The sequence below is a fragment of the Tupaia chinensis genome, unplaced genomic scaffold, assembly GCF_000334495.1.
Source record: "Tupaia chinensis unplaced genomic scaffold, TupChi_1.0 Scaffold143985_1, whole genome shotgun sequence".
NCBI lineage: Eukaryota > Metazoa > Chordata > Mammalia > Scandentia > Tupaiidae > Tupaia > Tupaia belangeri.
The window spans coordinates 512,344-533,454 of NW_006203836.1; the positions used below are offsets into that span (position 1 = coordinate 512,344).

Consider the following 21,111-nt stretch of genomic DNA (forward strand, 5'->3'; position numbering starts at 1 on the left):
GGGAACTCATTAGTGAGAGCGTTTCTGTGGCCTCCTCAGCCCTGCCGAAGCCATTCTTCCTAACAGAGCACATCCCACAAGCAAAGCACGAGGTGAAGCTTTTGGCAACGGCCTCGTGAAGGTCTCACTCTCATTCCAGAGATGAGGATGGCGTAGCCCAGAGGCCTCCCGCTGTGAGACCGAAGGCAGGCTTTGTCCTAAGGTCTGTTTCCGTCTAGGAGCTGCTTTGATTTCATTTCATTTCATGAAAGACTCACACGGATCACGCCCCCTCCCCTGCAATGGACAATTATGTTATAGCAGACCCCCCAACATCTACTTGACCCCGATGTGAATTCTGGCTCCAGAACATGACAAATGAGCACCTGGGAGTGTACCTTCATCCACGTGCTAAGGAAGGGGCCTTTCTGGGGACCGCACATGCGAACGTATTTCCCTGTGCATACGGCGCCACGCTCGAATGGCAAACCAGTAAATAACTTACAGCCCTGTTCTCCATAGCCGTCTGAAAACTACTTCTGCAGTCACAAAGTTCTGCCTCAGTGAAAATCTTCTTCCCTAAGCAGCACTTTCAGAAACTTGAGGAATTGCTGAAGGTAGGAGAAATTTTAGAAGATCTAGATTCTAATTAGCTCTCCCTCTAATTAACTGTCGCCATTTCTCTGTGACGGCAACACGGACTCCCAGTGCTCAGGGGTGGCAGCAGTCCAGCCCACGAGAATCACATATCCGTGTCTTCTCCAGGGTTTAAAATCACCGCAGAAATATGGATGACTTGAGAGAAAAAAGGAGAAGTGGTGTTTCAAAACATAAAGTGGGGGGAGCAGCAGTCACCATAACGGCTATGTCGCTGAACTCCATGTAGTCGATCACGGTTCGAGTCCTGGGCTCGGTGGCTTAAACTCACGCTGAGCGTGTGTGCGTGCCCAAGATCCTGAGATGAGAATGGAGGACAAGGGATTGCAGCATGGCCATCCCCCTTGGGGGGTGATTTCTCACTTTCTGTCTCTCTGTCTCTCTGGTGAGCCCACGTGCACTAGAGCAAAAACCTCTCAAAAAACAACAACAACAACAAAAACTAAAAAAACATAAAGTGGGTGTTGTCTTTCTCCATTATACCAAATTATCTTTTCATATTAGGGAATATCCTTTCTCACCTCCTTCCTGACCCCTGTGCCTTCCTGTCTATAGCATTTAATTGGGTCGCCATTGGTAGATCGTGCCAGTGATGCAAATAACACTTCTCATTTCTCTCCTCTCTTCATCATTCTCTCCTCCGTCCCATAAGACGCGTCTTCTCCATAGCCCTGGATTGCCTGGGTCTCACCTGCGTGCATGGTGTTCACATTAGCTAGGAATGCTCGGTCTCTTCCCTTTACCTCCTGAGACCCTCCCTAGGGTTTGAGGCCTATTACTTGATGAAGTGCTTCACTAAAAATAGTCTTTCAGGAAATGGTTGTTGATGAGTTGTCTTTATTATTCTCACCGTAGTTAATGGTTATTTCTTTTCCGAAATCGATCACGGTTCGAGTCCTGGGCTCGGTGGCTTAAACTCACGCTGAGCGTGTGTGCGTGCCCAAGATCCTGAGATGAGAATGGAGGACAAGGGATTGCAGCATGGCCATCCCCCTTGGGGGGTGATTTCTCACTTTCTGTCTCTCTGTCTCTCTGGTGAGCCCACGTGCACTAGAGCAAAAACCTCTCAAAAAACAACAACAACAACAAAAACTAAAAAAACATAAAGTGGGTGTTGTCTTTCTCCATTATACCAAATTATCTTTTCATATTAGGGAATATCCTTTCTCACCTCCTTCCTGACCCCTGTGCCTTCCTGTCTATAGCATTTAATTGGGTCGCCATTGGTAGATCGTGCCAGTGATGCAAATAACACTTCTCATTTCTCTCCTCTCTTCATCATTCTCTCCTCCGTCCCATAAGACGCGTCTTCTCCATAGCCCTGGATTGCCTGGGTCTCACCTGCGTGCATGGTGTTCACATTAGCTAGGAATGCTCGGTCTCTTCCCTTTACCTCCTGAGACCCTCCCTAGGGTTTGAGGCCTATTACTTGATGAAGTGCTTCACTAAAAATAGTCTTTCAGGAAATGGTTGTTGATGAGTTGTCTTTATTATTCTCACCGTAGTTAATGGTTATTTCTTTTCCGAAATAGAGCAAGCTTCCACTTCATTTCAGTCTCTTCTAACTCTTGTTCTAACTCTTCCTCACAGTTCATGGGTTGAATGTCATGGACCCCTCCCGGCGCCGATCCAGAATGGCTAGTGTGAGCAGTCTCCTCTGGCCGAGGCCCTGGGGGTGCTGGGCCTGGCTGGGCCTTCTGGTCTCATATTCTTCCCTAAGGAAATTAAACCGCCAGCACATCCCGTGCCTGCTCTACCGTTCTGGCCAGCAGTGCTTGAAATGGAGCTTTTAGAACCGCTCACAGCCTATCTCCTCCAGCCACCTGTTGGCTGGCCCAGCTGCGACCATGGGTGGGCCCCGGGGTGGGGTGGCGGGTCTCACCTCCACTGGAGCTGAGTCGAGGTCGACAGTTCTGTCAGCGTGTCCTCTCTGCCTCAGTAAGTTCGTGTCATCCTCCTCGAGGTGGCCGGAGAGTCTACTGGGTGTTTGCGTGGAAGGCGGGAGAAGCTCTCCTCTCCCAGCTTTGAGAGTGCTACCCGGGCGGGAAGGAGTCCAGCAGGGATGTGTCGGGGAGCTGCATGGGGAGGCCCTCTGGGGCTCTGCGAGCCTACCCAGGGGCCGTCAAGCTGCCGGATTGCAACCCTCTGCCGGAGGCAGGAAAGGGCCGAGCCCCGATGAGATGGTTTTCCTTTGGCTAAGGGGAGGCCTGACACACCTGTCTAAGCAGCTCAGCGAGAAGAACACGTTACAGACACACCGCTCCCCTCCGGTCTCTGAATCCTGGGGGGGGAGCAGCAGTCTGGGGTCGTGACAGCTCTTACTGCTTTTTCCTAAACACCCACGCTGTGGGAGGCGGTTTAATAATGGAGGCATTTTGATAAGGAGCGCCCACAGAACACTGAAGAGAGCGGTTACATGCCCACGCGCGTGCCCACCGACATCCCAGGTCAGCCGTCGACTCCTGGGCGTGGCGAGGAACGGTTCACCGCCGGCTGCACCACGGCAGGTGCGTATGCACAGCGGAGCCGGGAGAAGGACCGCCTGCCTTCCAGACCCGGGCATTTCTCGGGGACCGCTCCGCTGCTGTTCGCTCCCGGGGAGAGTGTGTACTGTCACACGCTGGGAACCAGCCCTTCAGGAAGCCGGGAGGGAGAGTCGTCCACGGCGCTGCTCCTCGCGTGTGCCATGAAGTCGCCTCCGGATGGCTGGGGGGAAATTCACTTTTAATATTTAAATTGTACTGGGAATTGATTGTTGCCATGTGCTGAGAACTTGATCTAGATAAATTCCCGAAAGTATAAAAAAGAGAGGGGGTACCCTGGAGGCTGATGGGTCTCTGCTCTCTCTCATCACTCTGGTTCTTAGTATCCTCTGGTCTGCTTTGAATGCCACGCTCGGAGCACACCTGTAACTCAGACGGCTGTGCTGGACGGACGGACCCCCACAGCTCTGGTCCGCAGTGGTCTCCTTTCGCTCTTGAAAATGCACAGCATCTCTGCCCAACTTCGAATCCCGCAGCCTGTCCTGTCCTCTTAACTCTTCTTCCTGTCATCCTGCAATCTGTCAAAGGCTGCAGCTGCAGTTCTGTTCCACCCGGGATGACTGCTACTGACTTTTTTTTTCCTGTAAAAAGCCTCTTACAAAAACCCTGCTGCAACTATGGTTGGGTGGGTTTTAGAAACCTCCTGGCTTTAAGAAGACCTAGAAGAAAATTAAAAGACTAAGGGCTCGTGGAAGAATCTCTCTTCATGCTTTGAAGAATCTCTCCCTTTCCATGTTTTTCCCTGGCCCTCAACATCTCAGATTTCCCCTGGGCTTTGAGCCCCTACACAATTCTCACCAGCCTTTTATCTTGAGCTGAGAAATTTCCTCTCCAGTCTTAGTGAAACTTTGCTATTCAATCATTTTGTGTACTCTGACATGTGCATTATATTTGTGATATTTAATCATTTCCAAAAAGCCCGAAGCCGAGACCAAGCTTATTAGTGAAATAGAGCCTGCATTTTGGGGGCAGGGTTCATTACAAGCATCATTTTATGAGAAACATAGTAAGGCTTACTTATTAAAAATGAGAGAGATTTCTTGTAGCAGTGCTCAAAGATGGTCAGAATAATTAAGTGATGCAAATACTCTAAAAATGTCATTTTCTCATTTTAGGCATTCGCCTTAGCTGAGTGCACTCATTATATTATGCTACAATAATTAAAATACATTTTGGAAGACAGATCAAGAGAAAACGCCTGCCGTTATTCAAACAAACTTACCTTCCAATAAAAGGGTCTGGATAGGGTAATATGACTCCTCTAAGATCATGCACTTGGAGACTGCTCATGAAGGAGCTGTGTGTCTTGTAGGGTCTTCTTCTTTGAAGTAGCAATGTTTTCTCCACTCTGGTCCTCTAGGTGAGATGCTGAGAGGCATTGAATTGGCTTAAATATAGGAAGCATAAAGAAGAATGACCAAGCCCAGGGCTTTGGGGAATTGTGCGTGTGTGTGTTTAAGGAAGAAAGCCCAAGAACAATACAGCTCCTGCATAGATATTCTGTCCATGTGGACTGTTACCACTCCCTGTGTGGGACAGCTAAAATATTTTTGGGTAGAGTATCCTAATTATGAAGACTGCATTTTCTAAGCCAGAGGTCACGCTACGCGGCCCAATTGTAGACATGGAGACTGGGGCTCAGAGGTGCAGGTCACAGAGTGATTTACTAGAGACCAGGGAGGCCCTTCTGCTGTGTCAGGCTCCAGAGCACGCGTTCTTACTCCGCTATGTACGGTATACATGTATGCTTCTGCGTGGGGAGATAGGCTTGTGGGGAAAGAACTGTGATCCTTGAATCTGACACCTGAGAAAATAAGTTCCCTATGATTTGACGTACAATGGTTAACTGTTAGGCTATGGGTAAGAAATCAGCTGAAAACGAATAATGGCTCTATTTCATTTACTCAGAGGTAAGTGTTTGAGTTGTGAAGATGATAAGAAGTACATTAGTGTTCTTTGGTCAGGCCGTGGTCTGGAGGTTAAAGGGGCTGGATCCCACATGGCCAACTGTGCAGTTTCCGGGAGTCCCAGACTTGGCAGCTTGGAAAACACACTGGGCATGAGTGCACACCCAAAATCCTGCCAAGGGAGATGGAGGAGTAGGGGTTGTGGCATGGCCGTGCCCCATGGGGAGTGCTTTCTTGTTTTCCTTCTCACTCTCTGCTCCTCTCTGTCTCTCTCCAGTAAGTGCATGTGAGTGTGTGCATGTATGAGTGTGTGTGTGTGCGTGTGTGTGTTACAAATACATTTTAAAATAAGTTAGCCATAGATTTATGACATGCTAATATTTTCAAATGCTCCAACATTTTATGAAGGGCTTTATACTCAACTGACATATCTTTAAATACTGAGAATTCCATGGAAAGTCTTTACATAAGGCCTTCTATTTTTAGCTGCTTGCTCTCCTTATCTGCTCTGTTTATGAAAGAGACGTTTGGTGTCCATGCGATTTCTTATCTACGGCCTCGTGAACACTCTTTAGGGAGTAACGATGATGGACATAGGCTGCAGCATTGGAGTTTAGGAGGTAGGATGTACTGTGAACAGTCTATTGAAAAACGCTGAATTGATTTAGAAGCCCTTACCAACGCTGTTTAGGAAACACATGCTACATTTTGGGAAATGGCAGAGGATCTTTTTGTTAAATTGGAGTTTTCTTCACATTCTTTTCTCCCACCCCCCCACCGCCAAGTAATTCCAGATAGCAATGGTAAATCTCCAAATTAGACAACATACCACTTGCACATCCTAGTTTTATGAAAACACGGACACTGCCATGTTACCGGAGTATGGGTTACTCCTGAGAAATGACGGGGGTCATTACCAAACATCTTCACCCTCACTGCAACTTCACCTCCATGGCTCTCAGCACCCATTTGAAACTGTACTGCGTGACTTGGAAAATCATAAGACAGTCCCATGAAAATGTCACCTGCCCTGCGACTGCCGTGGGGGGCAGCATTACGTTTCATGTCTCAGCGACCCTTTCCCACCCCCCGTGGGTGTGGCTGGGGAGACAGCACTGCCTGCATTTCACAGAAAGTCCCCGAGGCCCAGAGTTGTGACCGGCATGACCGATGGTGGCAGAGCACACGTCGGCAGCCTGGACTCCGAGCGGCTGGCTTCCAACCTCTTCACTTTTCATCACAACACTCCATATGTCATGAATATTTTCAGTGACTATGCGACACCTGCCTTCTTTTAGAAAAGAAAAATGAGTATATGATTCTATAAGATTTTGAGTAAGAGTAGGCAAAGTAAGAGAGAGCCATTTATAAACAACTGAGATTTCATAAATCGTCACCACTGACAGATTTCGCTGTGGACAGATGGCAGCTGGGGCTGGACTCTGCTGGATTCCTCGGAGGTAATTCAAGGCTGCCGGTGCTGGGCTCTCTTCTCATCTGGGCTGGCTCAGCCGGGCGTGGGGTGGGAAGGGCTCACCTGCTGGAAGGGAATCTTAACATCTCACAGTGGCAGGGCTGAAACGGAAGGAGAAGTGACAGGCTTTGCATAGTCTTCCCTCTTTCAGAAAGCATTACCACAAAGGAACTAGAGTATAGCTGCAATTCCTATCTTTTCTCAGGAATTACTGATACCTGTGGCCAGCACAGACCCGACTTCTTTTGAGATTAGACACTTGATAAATGGATTATATTTTAGACTTGAATTAAACTCATTTTTCTCCCCAAACAGTCCCAGATCTATTTAGCCAAGCATCTTTCCATTTTACGTTCTTGTTTATTTAGAGGAAGTACAGTCCGTATGTCCTACATTCATCTAGACTCAGCTCATCAAAACGTCATTAGGCAACGGGTATTTGATGTCCCCTAGGAGATTCTTGAGGTGCTTCTGGTAAGATTTAGTTCTCATAACCAGGAAATGCTTTGTCTGGAGAGAAACATGATTCCCGAGGGACTCTAGGTCAGTTCAAAGCTCCATTCAAGACGGCTATGGAGGCCGAGCTTGGAGGGTATCTTTGAATAATTCACTACTCTCCGAAAACGCCAGTGAGATCGTGGGTAAGGCTTGCTGGACTCCCAAAGAGCTCAATTGCACAGCTATTGTGCAGACACAGACAGACTGACCAATAGCTGAACCATCTTACTTACCACGATGTGGAATGGCATGCTCTAAACTTGTGAGCTCTGAAGACACAGTAGAACTAAAGATCTGACTGCACAAAATTAAAATAAGGTGACAAACTGCTAAGAGACGTTGGCACGACATAGGCTGTACTTGATACATGAAAACACATTTATCGCCGCTTCTGTGAGGCTGCGCCAAATGGCGGATGACGGCAGTTCAGTGGCAGGCTGGAAGCCCAGGGGCTTTGGGGTAGGGAGTTGGGGTGGCTTCCATGGAGGGTTTAGCCAGGGCCCCATTGGTCGGGGTCATGAAGGAGACAAAGCTGAAGACAAGGAGTGGATTTGGGTCACCAAGCTGGGTCTCCCGGTCATAGCCATGAAGATCAGTCCTGAAGAGGTCTCTCTCTTCTCCCTACCATCAGGGAGTCTGAGACTATTGACTTCTTCCTGGGCACCTGTCTTAAGGATGAGGTTGTGAATATCACGCCTGTGCAGAAGCAGATCAAGCTGGCCAGTGGACCAGGTACGAGGCGTCTGTCATCCTTGGGGACTACAGTGGCAATGTTGGTTTGGGTGTGAAGTGCCCCAAGGTGGTGGCCACTGCCCTCTGAGGAGCCATCATCCTGGCCAAGCTTTCAATTGTCTCTGTGCAGAGAGTCTTCTGGGGAACAAGATCAGCAAGCCTCACACTGTCCCTTGCAAGGTGACCAGCAGTGTAGCTCGGCATTGCTGTGCCTCATTCCTGCCTCCAAAGGCACTGGCATCAGCCTGGCCCCAGTGCCCAAGAAACTGCTGCTGTTGGCTGGTGTGGACAACGTCTACACCTCAGCTGGGGCTGCACCTTGGTCCTGGGCAGCTTCACCCAGGCCACCGTTGGTCCAGCTCTAAAACCTGCAGCTATCTGACCCTGACCTCTGGAGAGTGAGCATGTTCACCAAGTCTTCCTATCAGGGATTTTCTGACCATCTCGTCTAGACCCACCCCAGGTCTCGGTGCAGAAGACCCAGGCTCTAGCTGTGGCCACAACACAGGATTTTCATACAAAGAAAATGAAGTGAACTAAACCTAAAAAAAAATGATTAATATATGAAAATATGTTTTCCAATAATATGTGAATACCTTGCTATAAATATTGACACAAAAACACATACACTTACAATGCACACACATTTATATATATGAAGTTAACATGTATGAAAATATTTAGTTTCATTTAGTCAAGTGCATGCAAATTAAAACAATGAGATCTAATTTTAACTCTGCACAAAAATGTTAAAATACTTAATAAAAAATGATGCCAAAGCTTTTTTATGATCTGCTGGTTCAAGTGTAAACAGTTATCATTTTTCTTGTAATGCGTTTAACTCTTCGAAGAGCTATGTCCTTCAATACAATAATGTTACATGTAGAAATATACTCAAAGTTGTGAATAAAGGATTATGTCCTAAGACCTTTATTTATATTGCTAACTTTAATAGTAAAAACAAAAGTCAATGTTTCTAATTAATAGAATTAAATTATGGTGAAGTAAACTAGGATACATTTTATAGACAATTATTCACCCACTAATGTCACAGTATTGAGTTTAATTTTATAGAAAAATACCATTAATGTAAATAGAAAGCATGCTGAAAATAAAACTACTGAATGATACCGATTTTGTAAAAACAAAACTAGACATGCAAACGCATGAGAAGAGAGATTTACGGAAACCAGTTACTATGAGTTAGTGGTAAAAGTGTAGGCGATTCTAACTTTCTTCTGTATACCTTGTGGTCCGGAGGGTCAGCATTCTAGTGAGCGTGTGACAGGACCTGTCCCGAACACTGCCCGTCAAAGCGGAACTGTTGTGAAATGCTCCACGCAGCAATAAGTGCACGCTGTCTCCTGTCGATAGTCCTCTGCGTATCTCCGGGAGCTACGATGCAGTCGCCCGCTTTGCAAATGGTAACCCAAGTTCCTGAAGTGGGAATGAGTAAGCTCCAGGTTGGAGGAGTGGTGACGAGAGCTGGGTAGGGCTTATCCGCTCACCGTGCCCTGCTCTGGCATCCTCCCACTCGCCGTGGCTGAGCTGAAGTTAGTCGGCACTCTCTGTGTGCCTAGAGGGTTAGGCCTTTCTCGGCCCCTTGCAGAGCAGGCCGGGGCGGGCGCCTTCGCCTCTCCCCCTCACTGTGCTCACGCCAGGACTGTGTCAGGGCCGCTCCGCCACGTTCAGACAAGTGCTCTGCCCGCTCACGGGGGCAGCGCAGCCTGGGTGGGAGCAACGTCATGAATAGGACCCGCACACAGACGGCGTCAGGCCACAGGGCCTAGCCCGCCAGGGATTCAACGTAACTGCACGCTCCCACTCTGGGCGAGCACGCGGGATGTGTGTCTCCCTCGAAAGAAAGGACCTTCAGTTTGAAGACCCCGGGACAGCTGTGACTTGAGATTCCCACGAATGCCTGGGAAACCGGCAGTCCCTCCTGAGTGACAGCTGATAGAGAAGCAAGAAGGCCGAGAAGCATGTGAGGGTGGTTCTGAGGAGCAGGGCCCGGGCTAGCCTTCCAGGAAGCAGCGCTCTTCAGCACTGAGCTTGCGGTCAAGTGTTCGGGGACGGGATTTTTACGGAGCTTCCTGATTAAACATTTGCTGATCTCCCTCCTGGAAGAATTACAGAAGTACAGTAATTGTTGTGAGCGGTCTCTCGGAGCTGGGCTTACCAGTACTCCACTCTGTGATCCGCAGAGAGGGGGAGCAGAGGGTGTGGTTTCCGGTGGCTTCCACTAAGTGTATCAATGTCTTGGGGCATTATTTGCCTGAACACAGCAACATGCGTTCATGAATATGTATCTTGTAAAATCCTGCAATTCTGTGTTAATTTGCTCACGTCTTTAGGTGTTTGTAGCAATTAGATAAGACCTTGATAAATCTAGAGGAAATTTTTAAAAGCTTTGATTTTCTGAGTGTTTTTACGTGATTGAATTGCAGGAACTGTGGTAAGTTATGTTTTGAGCAACTATTAATCTGTTGATGGGTTTATTAGCTATTTTCCCATCTAGCTGCACACTCTCTCAGGAAATGAGTGTCTCTTCTTGGCTGCATCATTCAGCCTCCTGGTGTCCATCGCAGCTAACGATCACACCGACCTCGCTCCCAGCCAACGAGGATGTACTGTGTGCCCAGCCGAGGAGTCCTCGGGGGCCTGCACGTCTGTTGGTGGTGCATCGGGACAGCATGGGAAGGGCAGGGTCCTGTCACAGTCCCAGTAGCTGGGGAGGGACTCAGGTAGGGGAGGCTCTAGTTATTTCAGAGGTCATCACGGGAGAGGAGAGTGTGGCCGAGAAGTCTGGAGAGGGAAGAGGGGTGCGTTACGACAGTCCTGCAGAGCACGGTGCTGGGCAATCCCACCGAGTGCTGCTCCAGCGAGGGCTGGTGCAGCAGGATTTGGAGCAGGGTCCTGAGATAACGAGTCATCCTGGGAACCGCGATGTGCCTGGGAAGTGGCACTGAGGCCCAGAGGAGTGGGAGTGGCAGCAGCGCGGTCACAGGCCATAGTTCAGGAAGCAGTAGAGGTAAGGCCTCCAGATTTAGCTAAAGAAAACCTAGGACGTCTAGCCAAATTGAGATCTCTGATAGGCAAGGGGTCATTGTAGTCTAAGTCTACCACACAATATTCACACACACTTATATGAACAGTGACTTGCGGTTTATCTGAAATTCCACTTTAACTGGCCCTCCTGCCTCTTATGGATGAGTGTGGAGGTGGGGTCCCATCAGCCCTTGTGCACTGAGGTAGCCTCACTGCGAGGAAATGCCGGGGGTAGGGTGTGGGAGGCTGAGGGCGGGGCAGGAAGGGTAGTGGGTGTCGGCACACGTACACGTGCGTGCCCCAGGGAGCGACGGCAGGAGACTGAGAGACCCAGAAACTAGTCCTGAGTAAGTGTATGTTGGCGCGAAGACCCACTTACCGTCAGAATTCCTCATTGCCGTTTTGTTTGTCGCTGTTTGTTTTGTAAGAACCAGTTGCACTCGGCCGAGGTCAGACGGTGTAGCTGTCGGTTTATCACATGGAACCATCAGAACTGTGTGCCCAAAGTGACACCATCCCACTGAGACTGAAAAATTCCAGCTCTTCAAATGCTTGTCTTGTTAACGTTAGACACACACATATTTGAAAACATGAGGATGACTAGTATCCTTTGATTAAAAAAGAATACAGAACTGACTGCATCTCCTCATTTCATCCAAATGTTTGAGGATAGTGCAGACAGCCAGACAAGCTCATGTCCGGGAGGGAGCACGCCATGACGGAGCGAGCTCGTAAACTGCTTATTGATTTTTTCCAATTGATTTGAGTTTTGTTTTTTCATATCTTAAAATCATTTTACTGATCTTTGATTCCCACCCTCTCCTGCCCAAGCGCAGTGCAGTGGCAGGCATAGAGTAGATGTTGAATAAACTGTTTTAAAATGAGTACATGGGTTAGTATAGCCGCAGCTAGGGGCTACTTTATAGTATGTTCACTCTACTCACTGAGGTTTATGCCTAAAGTCAGGCTTGGGTTCATGTGTATGTATATATCAGCTGCGCTTGCTATTGCAAATATTTAGACTAATTAAGTTCATTAGCAAATCAATTAAATGGGGGGGAGGGAAAGCATAGAAAGTAACCATGGATACCAGAGACAATGTGGGAGGAGGGCGGGAAACGGCAGAGGGCGGGGGGGTGAGGGATAGGAAATCAAGGATGGCAAAAAAAAAAAAGAAAAAGAAAAATATACAAGACATAAGAAATAGAAAATTATTTGTTGATAACATGTATGTTGATGTGCTTGATTGAGCCAATATACAGTGTATTCTGGATGGAAAAATAAGTATATTATTCTTGAATAACTTAACCTACCAGTACAGAAATTATACTACAAGAAAGAGCTACTTGTTTAGAAAAGTGGACTTACATTTATTGAAAATAATGTATGAAACAGAAACTGGGCGAGACATAGATGAACACACACATTACATGTATGTGCCATGTGGTCACCTCGTGCTGCAGTTTGCATGTGTCCTCAATTTTCACGTATTGAAAACTTAGTCCCCAGTGCTATGGTGCTGGAAGTGGGGACCCCATGGGAAGTATGTGTGTCATGGGGGTGCCACCCTCATGAATGAATTGAGCTATTACTGAGGGAGCAAGTTTGTTGTAAAAGTACAATTTGGCCCGCTCTTACTTTCTCACTCCTCTCTTTGCCCTTCTGCCATGGGGTGGCACAGAAGGAAGTCCCTTGCTAGATGGTGGCTGTGAGACCCTGGACTTCCCGGACTGCAGAACTGTGACAAATGCCTGTCTACCACTGACGGCTCAGCCTGTGGTATTCGGCCGCGCGCACAAAGTGGACCGAGGCATCTGGTGAGTAAGCATTGGCACCCCATTGTACATCGGGAAACACAGAGGCAGGTGGTTATGAAGAGCCACACTTGTTAAGAGTGAGGCGAAGATGAGGCTGGTCTCTTGGAGCTGCTACGGCATCCCCACTGATTCCATGCGCCCTCCGGACTAATCTGCAGTAATTGTTGAGGGATGGGGGTGTCTCACATCATTTTGAGAATTTTATGAATGCCAGAGACTTCCTCCAGAGACATGACCATAGAAATAAATATTCCTAATTTTACGATCTATCATGGATTCCTGATTAAGAACCTCATGTTGGGGCCAGTAGGTAGCGTGGTGATTAAGGTGCTGGACTCCCACATGGCTGACCATGGTTTGAGTCCCAGACCTGTGGCTTAAAAATCATGTTTAAAAATTCCAAGAGGAGAATGGAAGAGAAGGGATTGTGGCATGGCTGTCCCCCCAGGGGATGATTTCTCACTTTCCCTCTCTGTCTCTCACTCTGGGGAATGCATGTGCCCTATGGCAAAGACCTAAAAATAGATAGATAGATAAAGAAAGAGAGAAGCAGCAGCAGCAGCAGCGGCAGCTCCTGATTAGAAAACATCAGATTTCTTCACTTGGAGTCAGGCTGCAGGTCGGAATCAGCCCGACCATATCATAGCCACAGCGCGCCGACCACCAGGGGCACGAAGGATGAGGTGTCTCCTTTTTACAGAAGACCGTCTAACCCTCAGAGAGCCAATAAGCTTCTTTCATTCTTAGTGGGATTGCATAGTTCCACTGGTAAATATATATTGATCTAATATTTTAAAAACTGATTTTTATAGCTTCTACTTGCCTCACTGAGTGACTAGGAAATTAACAAATAGTTAAATAGATGCATGCGTTAGGTGCAGGGCACAGCCGGGGACAAGGCAGACGTGGGCCCTGCCGAGGCCGACTCCCCGTGAACATGAAGAAACTTAAACTCGGGTCCCCTCACTAGCGCTGGAAGTCGCTGTAGGAATTCATTCACACGATCCTACTTTCTGGTTAAATACATAAAGTAAGATATTTCTGTAATGGTTTTCTTGAAGAACCAGTGCCCTATCCTCACTGTAGAAACTGTAGGTGTCACAGAACCTGCAGCTGACCCTGTCATTGTCCCCATGGGGCTTAGAATCTGGGGAGGAAAACAGCATCGAATGAGTGATTTCAAGAGTGGTGCCTTGGGGTTGTGGGGCGGCCCCGGGCAGCTACGTCAAGGGATTTAGTCTTTTCTGAGGTCAGTAAGGGTTTCTTTCAGAACTTGACATACAAGCTGAGACTCGACAAAAGAGTGGTTTGGTTTGGTTTTGACTTTTGGCAAGGGGGAAGCAGCATTTCCAGGTGAAGGGAGTCGTGGGTGTCAAGGCCCTGGGCTGGCTTGAGGACAGGAGTGCAAGTGGTGGGGGCTGATGGGGAGGTGGCCGGAGAGGAGACCCTCTGAACTCGATTACAAGGACGATGTCGTGCTGCCGGGAGGAAGCTGGATGGTTAGATTTGCACTGGGAAAAGCACCGCCTCTAGCTTAGAGAGTGGGTTTGCTTTGGTTTTGTTTTCGGCCTCTAGAAACACCACCTGGGCTCATGTGGCTTGGGAAACAGTGAAGTCCTCTTCAGTGCAGTGAGGGAAAATAGTGACCTCAGAGGTCATGCACCCCGGTCTGCAGAGGGCAGGGCCCGGCCAGCGTCCCACATGCGGCTCGGGGTGTCACAGCATCTCTCGGGCAGGTGCTGTGGGTCTGGGTGTCTGTGTCTCCGTCTGTCCCCTGTCACTGTAAACCCCCCAGGGTTCATTCAGGACACCCACCCTGGTGACCCTCCCTAGCACTGACCCCCTCCCAAAGGCTCATCTCTTAGTCTCACCACCGGATTAAGTCTCTCTTTACAACCAGGTGGGACACAGTCAGACTGAAGCAACGACACGATTTTTGATGGCACTAGAGAAGACATTTTCAGAACTACAGTAGCAAGTGTTTGCTTCCATTAGATCAAACTCAAGAGATTAAATTGTCATAACACAAAACCTCAGCATCTCGGATTAAAAACTTACATTCAGGGTAACTGCAAGTAAGGCTCTTAATGTTCTCACCGTCCAGCAGCCAGGAAAGTTCTCTCAGTCCTTCTGCTTGGGGAGGTATTTCAGATCTGTGTTTCTGTCAACTTGAGAGAGGGCGGAGGAAGTCAGAGCAAGGAAGACTTGGTGCTACTGTCTGAGGGGAAGCAGGGACGAGGCTGGGGACCCGAAAGCGTGTCCATGTGGCCCGGAAGGCAGAGCCGCCCAGCTGCTGTCAGCCCCAGGAGCTGTGGCTGTCCCTGCTTCCAGCAACAGTGACACTGCCTTCAGGCAGCTGTGCAGCCAGACCGCACGGAGTGACGGCTGTCCTGCCATTTTCTTAAATGTCACCAGTGACAGAGACATTCCGTCTCCCTGGAGTACGCGCACACAGGGATAAGTGGACGCTTGACTCCAGTTTCACATCTTCCAAAAACTGGCCACAGAAAAGTCACAATTGTGTCAACTTCTCTGGTATAAGAAGCCATAGATGGAGAGTATAAAAATGAGATTTTAAAATGTGAGGTCCTTTGTATGTGGCAATAAATGAGTTTCCTGCTGTAAGGAGAAACACGTGCTTTGAATTATTTTTACAGCCATAAAGGCAGATCCGTGAAAGGCTATTCGTACCTGATTGTCCTCTGCTTCCTCGGCTCCATTGGGAAGAGGGTCGTCGCTGGCAATGCTGCGAAGAGGAAAGTAGGAAGGAACAAACACAGGATGGAGGCTTGCGAGGGCCGCATGTGATTGGAAGGCTTAACCTGGAGTGACGAGCTTCAGGGTCGGCAATGCAAACGTCCACATCCTAATAGCTTAGTGCTAGCCTGCTTCCCATGTGGAAGCCCTACCTCATTCCGGGAACTCACTACCAGTGAGCTCAGGGCGTTTGCCCCCACTTTCCTTGAAGCGCTATGTCAGTCCTTGGGAGGAGGCTGCTGTGGAGCTGAGTGTGAGGCTGTCGGTGAACCTGGTCCTCAGCATGGCACGAACTTCTGAAAACTGCACAGCGGGATGGGAAGGGTTGGTTCTCCCACAGGACTAGATGACAGGTTGCCTGCTGCTCTCGTTCACCACGTCTCCCGTTACTCTGGGTCACTGCTCTTCCAGCCACGCAGGGCGTGGGAATCACTTTGAGGCAGTGTGAGCCTCTGCCTCTTCCCCTTGGGTCCTGGGTCGGGGACACTGGATGATGCCTTTCCTTCTTGGGGGCGGCTCTTAAGCTGTACCTAAGTGATCTTACTCCATCCTGACCCTAACCCTGGATATCTGAAATGGTATTTCCCATTTACAAAAGAGGAAACGGTTCGGAGAAGCTGAGAACCTGTTAAAACCACACAATTAACAAGTGGTATGTCCAAACCCATGTTTGTCATAGCGACAACCTGCCCAGCTTAATCCTCCCGTTATTTAAAAACTTCATTATTGTTATTTTTATTTAGTCACGGTGTATCATTGTAGTATACAGGATGAGTCTTCCCAGCATGAATGCACTGCATGCCACTCCGCCCAAAGGTATGGCCATGCTCATTACCATCGGTAGGTAATTTCCCGGTTTTGTGTGCCTTAAATGTTTTGCTTATTTCTTTTTCCCTCCCCTCTCAGCCTTCCCCTCCCACACTGCCTCCAGTACCCACAGGTGCACTCTGTGTTTTTGTACCTCCTAATCTTCCAGTTTCTGCTAGAGTATAGACATTTGCTATCTATTAAGTGGGGACATTCGATGCCTCTCTCTCATAGTCTGGCTTGCTTCACTTAGCATTAAATCTTCCATATTCATTCAATTTTATCAAATGCCAGGGTCTCATTCCTTGTTTTTGTCCGAGTAGTATTCCATAGAATATACATGCCACACTTTTTAAACCCATTCATCTGTTCATGAACATTCGGATTGGTCTCACATCTTAGCAATTGGGAATAATAGCATGATGTTAAAAATAAAGAATGGGTAAGTGTTGGTGAGGCCGTGGTGAAAAGGGAGCCTCCTACACTGTGGTGGGAATGTGGGTTAGTACAGCCACTGTGGAGAACAATATGGAGGTTCCTCAAAGACCTACAAATAGCACTACCATGTGATCCAGCAATCCCACTCCTGGGTATCTACCGAAGGGGTAGGAATACGTCCAGTCGGAAAAGCGCTTGCACGCCCTCCCATCCTTAGGCAGTCTCTCTGGCCACCCATGAATGTCTGCCTCACGAGAACTTTCATGGCCTCTTCTGTCTGACCCTTCGGGGTGATAGCTAGCTATTGCACACTGCATTGCGTGCGTGCTGTCTGTGTGCACATTCAGATAACTTTAGTTAGGCTGCGGTTCCTCGAAGGCCAAGGCCAAGTTTTGCATTTCTATCCACCCACCAGCTCCAAGCTCTGCTGATAGTAAATAATAAATGAAGGGTTATGGTAAAACCTAGCGCTAACAGCACACTAGCACGTGGCCGCTGGCTCCCGTGACTGTGTTCTGTGGGTGTGGTGGCACCGCGATCACGGGCAGTCAACAGCTCAGTCTTCTAACCTTACCGCCCGAGTCCTCACCGTACCTCGGACAGCATACACTGGGTTCTCTGAAAAGTCATGATGTATTTTCTATGGGAAAATGTGTCACGGCTCTCCCCATGACCCAGTAGGCCCATCAGAGATGTGCTGTCTCAGGGCTGCCCTCCCACTCTGCCTGCTGCATCTCCATCCCACCCGATTGCTGACTTCCACTTCTGACCATGCTCGGCTGCTGCCTCTCCTTTCTCAAGACAAGCACTCAGATCTCGGGTTTGCTCATGGACTCTCCGCCCCCACTGTCCTGCTGTAAGACCGGGCTGCAAGTCCACGTGCCCCGTGATTGTCCTGTGAGACCAGGTGTCCTCATCTTCCCACTGGCACAGGAGGATCGTTATCCTGGGGGCATCTCCGGTGTCCTCGGGAGGTCGGAAAAGAATCTCAGTGTCTGAGCTAACAGTGCAAGCACAGATATGCCTACAGTCTGTAATGAGGGGCTGGTACAGTTTCTTACATTTTCTGGGGTAAAGTTTAATCCTCCAGGATGATCCTCACAGAGTGGTCAGGCCTAGACATCCAATTAAAGTCAGTGCAAGCAAAAGAAGAGAACTAATTATCTCGTTATGACTGAAAAGTGGGCTCCAGGCCAAGTCGTGTCCAGGTAGTATCTGCTTCCCTCTTCACATACTGACTCTGTTTTCATTGGATTTGTCCCCCACAGAGGGGCATCGCGCTTGCTGTCTCAGAGACCCTTTCTCCCTCCTGTCACGCAGTGACTGGTCAGACAGGGCCACACAGTTTGTTCTTTTCCCAGTTAGATCCTGAAAAGGTGTCCCTGTCTGGGCTGTGCTTACTATTAGGCCAGTCGCAGACTTGGTGAATGACACCCTGGTCAGGGGATCAGTGTCTCCCCTGGTGTGACTGAAGGCGGGTCCCGTGGACCTAGAGCTAACACAGAGGATGAAAGCAGGTTCCAGAGCAAGACAAGGTAGGGAGAGCAAGGCACCCAGCAAAGGCCCACTCTGTCTGGCCTGTGGGAGTCTGTGAGGTGGGTCTTCACAAGTGCCTTTGTGAGGTGAATCTGAGCCCTAAAGGGAGCGAACGCCTAGACCTATTTCATTCAGGGATTGGCAGAGAATATTAAATGCATCGTATTCTTGAGGCAGTGGAATTTCCTGTCTCCGGTCAGCTCGGTGAGGGGAGCCAGGTCTCACGTGGAAGGAGAGCTCTCTGCAGGCCCACGACATCCACAGCTCGTACTTGACGCACCAACACACGTTCTTGACACACCAACACACGGCGCTTCACCCTGCCCAGCCTCGATCCTGCCCCAGGTCAGCCCTAAAAGTTCTGCTGCACTCACTGGTTCGCTCCAAAAGGGCCTGGGCCCACTCTTCTTCTGCCCAGTAGTTCCAAGCACAGACTTCTCTTCCTCCTCCCACCGCATGACTGGCTCTAGGGGCCATCCACCACTGGCATTCAGGGTGACCTTCCCCGGAATGTTGGCTAGCTCCACACAGCTGCTGTCCTCTGACTTAGAAAGAGCTCCCTCAGGTTTTCTTCCGAAGATGCAAAGTTTTCACTGGGTAAAGGAACTTCAGAGGCATGCATCTTAGTAATGAACTGAATGTGGATTAAACACCACAAATTCATCAGACACTAATCATCTCAGAATAATATTCATGAAACCCTTACTAGTCTTTGCAAATTTGGCAAGTCAAGGTGGAGTTTCTGGCTAGTCAGTAAGGACAGTGCAGCTTATGATAGCCCTGGATGATGTCGGTATCTGAACTTTGAGAAAAGAAAATATGGGTTAAGAACACCAGGAGGGGCCGAAAGGTGGCATAGAGTTTAAGGCACTGGATTCCACATAGCCAGTTGTGAGGTTCGAGGCCTGAACCTGGCAGCTTGCCAATCACCCTGGGAGCCTGTGCATGCCCCAAATCCTGAAAGGAGGCTGCAAGGAGGCACTGTGGCATGGCCATCCCCCTGGAGGGTGATTGCTCACTTGCCCTCTCTCACTCGCTCTCTGATGAGCTTCTGCACCCTATAGAAAAGAAAAAAGCAAGTAGACAGTCTCTCCATGAACAATTACACTGTTTTGGGGGATGGGGCTTCTCAGAACTGAGAACATGCAGCTCAAACAACATTGCAGGATTCCCCTGCAAGAAAAGAAATAAATTAGCTTCATTTCAGATCAATTGCCACAGACAATAGATAATTTTCTTGAAAATTTTAAGTTTCAATCTTACTTGTACATACGTGCCTGTAGATTAAATTTCAAATAACAGACCTGCTTGAACCCTGCAATGTCTCATATACAATGCATATGCCTACAAAGTACTCGGCTGGATTCTTGGCAGAAGGGCAGCTCTCTGACTCTAAGGCGAAACAAAATAGAACAGTCAAGATCCAAAAGCTTCTTTTATTTCAATTGGCTTTTAACATTTTGACAAGTTAAGCACAAAAGAATCATAACTGTACAGATTAAATTTCCTTCGGAATACAAATGGGTTTAAATCAGAGGAGGAGAGTGGTTGGCCAAATGCATCCCTATTTTGCTGAGTCAAGAATTTTCGGAAAGAAGCCTACTGTTTGAAAAATCTAAAGTACATCCTAATATAACCACAAATGCGAATATTTCCCATTTCTAGAGTTTTGCTTCCATTTTAGAGGCAAAAAGTCTTAGCCAGGATGTTTAAGAAGAAATTCTCCCTTCCCCTCATTGGTGGCTCTCCTTACCTGGCACTGACGTGGTCTCCCTTGAATTCCTCTCCACCTTCTGTGGTTAAATGACAGCGAGCTGTCTGCTGTGGTGCGAGCGTGGGGTCTCTGGGCTCTGGGCTTCTATTGCGTGACAGGGACACTTAGTACTTGGGTCACAGAGTGGAAATCGTCAGCAAGAGACACTGCCAAGGGGTAAGAGAGTAAATGGCTGCTCACCGGCTACTCATCTCAAGTTCTTTCACGTCTCTGACTTCGGCTGGCCGTATTGAGAAAGCAATTAAAAGGAAGGAAAAAATAAAGGAAGTAACCCTCAGTAGAGGAAGTTGCCCACCTGAGCGAGACAGCGTAACCCTTTCTGAGATGGCGAACATCATATCCCAGAAGTAGAAACTGCTCTGAGCTCACTGCCCCACCTCACAGGGTTAAAAAGGGAGGGCGTTCTTTTTTCTTTCCCCAGGAAATGAACAGATCTACAGGTGGCATGTAGGTAAAGATGGGGGTGTGGGGTGGTCACGTAGTCAGGTGGCTAGTCCCAAGAAAAAGCAATCTAGTGAGAGCCTCAGAGGTGACATCGCCTAACCCCTTACGAGTGTTACAGAGCCTTTATTGTTACGGGGTAGAACTTTGTCCTGGTAGGACAATAAACTGCAGAAAGACTGAGAGTGCCTGACAACGACCCTGGGGGCAGAACCCACACCCAGTGATCTTCCCCTTACTCTTACATTGTGGTTTTCAATGCCGCGGGGGACCACGGGGCGACCACGGGGCGGCCACCTCGTACCTTCGATGTCTGGGCCGACTTCTGCCTTTCCCAAGAAGCCTTTTACACTAAATGCTGTGATCTTGGTTGTGTTAACCTGAGGTAGAAGTTGGTCAAAAACAAACAAGGAAGAATGCAGTTAAAACTAAACAGCGAGAAATCATGTTTTGCAGGGTACAATAAGAGAAAGCAACAGTAATGCTTGCCTCTGGACTCTGGGTCTAGAAGGTTGAAGTCCGATTAGGATTCCTTTTTTTTCCTTTAGTAATGCTTGCCTCTGGACTCCGGGTCTAGAAGCCTGAAGTCCGATTAGGATTCCTTTTTTTTCCTTTGCTTTTCTTTTTCTTTGTCTGTCAGGTTGGTAGGGCTGGGGAAGAAAATAGGAATTTCATTTTTTTTTTCCTGTCCTTGGTGTAAACA

General features: G+C 48.4%; 1 long non-coding RNA gene across 4 annotated transcripts; it reads right to left on the minus strand.

The window, feature by feature from the left end:
* Positions 1 to 1,624: 1,624 nt before the first annotated feature.
* LOC114005551 (uncharacterized) lies at positions 1,625 to 15,971 on the minus strand. Of its 4 annotated transcripts, none has more exons than XR_003547391.1 (8): positions 15,347 to 15,971; positions 14,714 to 14,823; positions 11,218 to 11,301; positions 9,037 to 9,227; positions 6,491 to 6,661; positions 4,402 to 4,547; positions 3,455 to 3,697; positions 1,625 to 3,342 (listed from the first exon to the last, which is right to left on the minus strand). It is a non-coding gene; the product is annotated as an uncharacterized LOC114005551 (long non-coding RNA). The 4 variants fall into 4 exon arrangements; XR_003547390.1 differs by having other exon boundaries at positions 3,455 to 3,838; XR_003547393.1 differs by having other exon boundaries at positions 3,455 to 3,838; positions 9,037 to 9,910.
* Positions 15,972 to 21,111: the final 5,140 nt, after the last annotated feature.